At 41.1% G+C, this 6,021-nt stretch overlaps 1 pseudogene; it reads left to right on the top strand.

The window, feature by feature from the left end:
* The first annotated feature begins 1,562 nt into the window (after positions 1 to 1,562).
* On the top strand, positions 1,563 to 2,560 carry LOC146871497 (putative G protein-coupled receptor 33; annotated as a pseudogene).
* The last annotated feature ends 3,461 nt before the right edge of the window (positions 2,561 to 6,021 follow it).

Raw genomic sequence — 6,021 nt, 5'->3', positions numbered from 1 at the left:
TTAGCCTCTTCTATAATTGCGTATGTTTTTTCTGAATGACTGGTGCATATTTCTTGCACAATGGTTGAGTGTGAATAAGACAGGCTTCCAGAATGAATGGGCTCAGCCTAGAAGAATTCTGAATTTCTAAATGCATGACAGCTTTGTCAAGAAGTTTGTATGTCTTTACTAATCTAAATTTGCCTGAATAGAAGCAGAGTCTTTGACTGACTGGACTTTTTTTTTTTTTTTAATGTAGCTTATTTAAAAAAAAAGTTTCTTGTCGTATAAAAGGGACTTATCTGAAATAATTAAAAACAAAAGGCTTGACTATGTTAATACATCATCCATGAAGGAATCTAAACTGAGATCATTGGAGGCTTTCCCAAAGTATTGAGGGGCATATCAGCAACAGACGGCGATAAATATCGCAAAGCGCGCTTAGTGCTTTTATATTTATCGCCGCTTATCTCTGTCATTTATCACCCGGATATCGCGTTATCAACAACGCGTTACTCCAGGGCGATAAATTATACATCAAAAGCATCGTTATGCTGGAATATCGCTGTTAATCCAGCGATATTCCCACAGCGATAGAAGAAATCTTGATGATAGGGAGATGTGGATTCAGCCACTGAATCCACCTCCCATGTCATAGATAGGGTAGTCATAAAAAATAGCAGACTTAAAATACCTGCGGTAACAGCGGTTAGCGCTGTTTTTTATATCGCTATGGGTGTCCTGGGCCGTATTGTAAATACGGAGAAAAACAGTTAGCGATCATTTTCCCTTAGTTTTTGCAGGGAATGCCTACTTTGCATTTCATTAGAGATGCAAAGCGAGGCGTGAACTAAATGGGAGCTGAATCAAGGAAACACACGATAGCCTGTCCTTGTAAATAATGCAATATAATTATCGCCGTTTTTGCCCAAAAACAGACGCTAAAGCGGCGATAATTATATCGCCAGCCCTTGTTGATATGCCCCTGAGTGCCTTCCATGAATGATTGAGTCTTCACTCAGAAAGAAGAAATCTTACCTGATTAAATCCTTCCTAAGTGAAAGAGCCTTTTCTTGAAGAATGTCTTTCTTGAATGAGTTTCATCCGAAAAAGCTTCAAATACCGCTGACATATGATGGCCCTCTCTGAACAAATACTTGAATACGTTGATGCTAATTCAATATTCATTGAGCTCCTAATAATGTGGAGGATAGCATGACACTGCTGTGCAGCAGGGTTTCGCGGCTTCTAGTCGAATGCTGCCAAAGCAATCCATACTTCTGCATAGCATTCCCCCTCCACCTGATCATCTAGGTCAAAGCATGAAAAATTAAAACCCTGCATTGAGAGGAACAAAATACCACTCTGTAACTGTATACATATAAGTTAAATAAAAATGAAAAACGCATGAATCATGCTCATAGGTGGCCTATGTAATTCGTACAAATATCGGAAAGATTTGTTTTGTGTCAAATTGTGTGAAGTTTTAAGCACACCATAAATGTGAAGCATTACCAAGCTGTAAAAATTAAAAAGTTAATATCCTGGCTTGATTCTAATTGTGTTCTCTTTTGTAGGACAAAATGGCTCAAGACAACATAACCTTTCATTTTGATAGCACAACCATTTACAATAGAGGGAGTAAAACTGCTGTCAACCTTCTCACAGCCATCTTGTTTTTTTACCTTCCTATTTTGAGTTGTTGTGAACAGTGTTTTTATCTGGGTGCTGGGCTTTAGGTTGAAATGGACTCTCAACACCATCTGGTTTTTCCATCCCATTGTGGCCAATATTATCTTTGTTATGATTACTCCCTTCTTGGGAATTACTTTCCTCATGAACGCTCAGTGGAAGTTCGGGGTGGCTCTATGCAAAGTGATGAATGGATTTATTTCCCTGTGTATGTTCATCTCAGTCTTCTTGCTCACGTTCATCAGTGTTGACCGGTATCTGCTCATCTTCCATCCATTGTGGTACAGATCCCATAGGACCATCTGCTGTGCCTCCATCATCACCACCTCTGCATGGATCTTATCTGTGATGCTCTGCTCACCCTACCTCGTTTTCCGGGAAACACGTATCACTGATGGAAACAAGACCATCTGCTTCAACAATTATGCACTATCAGATGATTGGGATAATCCTGAGGTACAGAACCTCAGGAAAGGGGTGAACTGCTTAATGTTTATCGTGAGAGTGGTACTAGGATACCTCCTCCCATTCATCATAATTACCTTTTTGCTACGTAAAGATCGCCGTCAAGATTAAAAATAAAAAGTTTGTTAAGTCACAAAAACCATTTAAGGTCATCCTGGCAGCCATTTTGTCTTTTTTCATCTGCTGGATGCCATACCACATACATGCCGGCATGAGTGTATGGGCCCCAGGGCACATCTTACTGGCCATCCGGGCACTTGCAGTCTGTTTAATATGCATAAACAGTTTCTTCACACCTATACTTTACCTTTGCATTGGCGGAAATTTCAATAGAGTGTTAAAGTCCATCCTGACCCTATTTGAGTCGGTTTTTAATGAAAACTTTAATCCATCACTCCGGAACGATAACAGAATCAGCTTATGATTTTCTACTATGAAAGATCCTCTGTCCACAATTTGCTGACTGTGACTGAAAGACTGTACCATAATGGAAACGTTTGGTGGTCTACCTGAAATGAAATTAGTTGGACATCTCCATTCATCTACATGTGAGGGAGAATGTGTTCATCCTAAGAGACGTCACAAGCTGAATCCTACTAGTGTGTCTCAGTACAGACTAAAATGACTTTACAGGGAATATGCTGTGTACCTACCCCATGAGGATTCTAATCTCAATAGGAAAGTGAAGTCATTTATTAGTGCAGGTGTAGGTTGATTTGTCAATGTATGGTCTGTTTACATACTTGTGAGTTAATTTTCCATTACAAAACAAACCAGACATCCCTACAGTACTGGAGGTCCTTGGCCAGCAGCCTGGAGCTGACATGTTATATACCACAACATGTAATTGCTCCATAATCTACATTATGAATACAGCTACTGGTCTTCCATTTAAATAAACTGATACACAAAAACGCTGAGAGAAAATAAGTTGTTTTGTTGTCTAAATTTACCTACGAAGAAAAAGGCTAAACAACACCCCTCATCAGTGGGCCTGCACCTGACGCAGGTGTAGAGTAGCTACAGGCTTAATAAAGGACCGGGACATAACAATTCTATTTCAAACAAATGGAATGTCATAGTAAAAAACAGGCCAGACGAGGAGTAGCCTGATGATGAAGCATGACACCCAATTGGGTGTGTGAGGGCATTACATTCCAAAGAAATGGATTCCCATCTCTTTGACTCTGTAGCCTAATGTACTTTGTATATTGCTGAATTCTAGATCATTCAGGAACAGCACAACTTTAATTTTCATAGTGAAAAACAGACCCGATGGTTTATCTTCATTATTAAAGAATTAAATTGTATCTGTCAGTGTCAATCTTTCTAGAAACATTTTGCTGTGAGTTGATTTTGACAATAATGTCTACAAATGATGCGGAAAAGACAAATCTATTTCTAAAATGGAAAAAAAAACATAGGACTGGAGGAACGCTAATAAACCTCTTAAACTTTTGGATCACAGCACAGAACAATCTCCTGATGTCCGAACTGTCTATTCCGCTGTCTGCTTTCATAAATTAGAGTAAACTGGGATAATGGTATGCTTTCACATCTGATTAGTGATCGCCTTCTGGTCGGTTTTATGAGAAACAGTGCAAGAGCAGGAGGAGGCAGTTCAATAAAAAAATCATTGCTAAAGCTTCACACAGGTACAGCAACAGCAGTGAAATGGGTCCACACACAAAATAGGCACTGGAAAAGCCAATAGCTCTCGTTTGTTTTAAGTACTTTTACTCTTTGTTGTAATGGCCATTAGTTATGTAAGATACTTGGATGCACAGACTGCAAACAAATATATACATACTGTAGGAAATCAGGTTACTGGTTGGGGGGCTGAACCCTACTTAAGCAATCAATCAATAACTTTATTTGGCAACATGCCATTAAAGTACAAAGTTAATACAGTTAAAACAACAAAAATGAATACATACAATTTGACAAATACATCCTTAAAATCCATATAAAAAAGAGCATAAAATAGTAATACATGCGGCAGGAACTTCTACTGATCTAATTAACTAAGCGACAAATAGCACTAGGCAATAGATTGTTGTTAGAAATGGGGTTTCTGGTTGGTTAGAGTATGCACCTAAGCCAGGCAGAACCCACCACTCTAGTCAGGGCAAGGGAGTTACACACTGAAGATGACCCCTGCTCACCCCCTTGGTAGATTGGCAGAGCAGTCAGGACTAAAACACTCACACAACAGTGACACCACAAAAGAAACTCCACACAAGGTTATATGAAAATATCCTTTGTATTATCTATAAAAGCACATTAAATCACAATCACATATATTACTCTGCAACTAGGCACTTGTCATGACTTCACAGGGATTTCCTCAATCACTTGGCCAATCGTGCCGCCGTTATAAACATTACAGTTAGGATAACCAGTAACTAATGGTAGGATCACCCTTAGCATGAAACATTACGCATAAACATCATCAGCAGTGCACGTCTGTCGAGTAGACTCTTGCCTATTTTGCACAGAAACAGTTTGAACTGATTCAGTTATATTTTTAAGAATTTCTTGTTGCTTTAATAGAATTGCAACTGCAATATTAGCACTGCTTGAATGTGATGTGAGGCGGGAGGGCGGGAATTGTTCCGGAGTGGGCTACATACTGTTGCGAGAACTAGAACCGCCATTTTGGTGAGTGAGCGGTCTAGTTCTTAATCCTGGGCCCCATAAAGAGGGACGCTGCGCGAACGCACAGTGGACGCGTGCAGCGGGCGCACCTAAGGCAACACACATGGGAATTCACAGCACTATAGCAGAGCAAGGCTATTAAACATCGGTAAGTGTGTGAGCTGCTGCTCCCACCCTGATCTTAACCCCGATGAAAACACCCTTGCCTGAATGCACTGTAATTGGGTGGCCTTCCCTACCCTCAGTGAGATTAATGTGGGGAGGGAGGCGAAGCCCAAACACCCATTTAGATCGGCCACATCGGGAGAATGGCCAGCTAAAAGCTTTGCTCCTTAATGCCCGTTCCGTAAAACATGAGCTACTACTTTATGATCTGCTGCTTGACACAAAACCTGACTTAATGTTGCTAACTGAAACGTGGTTCAATGAAGGCTCTAATCCCACCATTGCGAATGCCATTCCCCCTGGCTACCTGATCATAAGAAAGGATCGGCCAGTGGGTAGATGGGGAGGCGTCTCCATAATTTTTAAAAATACTTTTTCCCGCTCCTTATTTCCCATAGAGGAGGTAGATAGGGCAGAAGGTCTTGGCTTTCTTTTTGTCACGTCTGCACATCAATCTGTGGTGGGCGTACCTATCTGCAGGCCTCCTGCCCGGCCGGAAAGTTTATCGAGTCTATTAGTCATGTAATTTCTCCCATTGCCACCAAATACAGCACTGCCTGGTGCTAGGAGATTTTAACATCCACATGGACAAATAAGCTGAACAGGAGCCTATTAGGCTGCGGGAATCTCTAGATATTTTTAATTAGGGTCCCCTATGTCCACCCTCCCACCCATGAGAAGGGATAGCCAGGATAGAAATAGACACACCCCTCCCATTAGTGTGGTCTGATCATTTCTCCTTGGCTTTAGAGTACGCAAGGATCCGTGTTGCCCGCAATCACACGGCAAACCCCACCCCAGCAGTTTTCGATCATTTCACCAAATCACTCCTGTTGGACTTGGCCCTTTTTGCAGGGTCATCCCTGAACTTTTTGCCTTCCTCCTGGATTTTGTCTGACCTGTTTTTTGTTGGTTTTATGAGTCTGGGCCTCTGGGCATTTTACCACTGCTGATCAGTGCTAAGGTGCATATGCTCTCCCTATTGAAAATTGATGTATGGATTAGTGACTCCATGATTGGCCAGTTTGGTTTACCTGTCAGACCCTAGTACAGTGTACCAGG

Source organism: Triturus cristatus, chromosome 1_1 (genome assembly GCF_964204655.1).
Source record: "Triturus cristatus chromosome 1_1, aTriCri1.1, whole genome shotgun sequence".
Classification (NCBI taxonomy): domain Eukaryota; kingdom Metazoa; phylum Chordata; class Amphibia; order Caudata; family Salamandridae; genus Triturus; species Triturus cristatus.
This window is presented reverse-complemented; position numbering and strand designations above follow the sequence as displayed.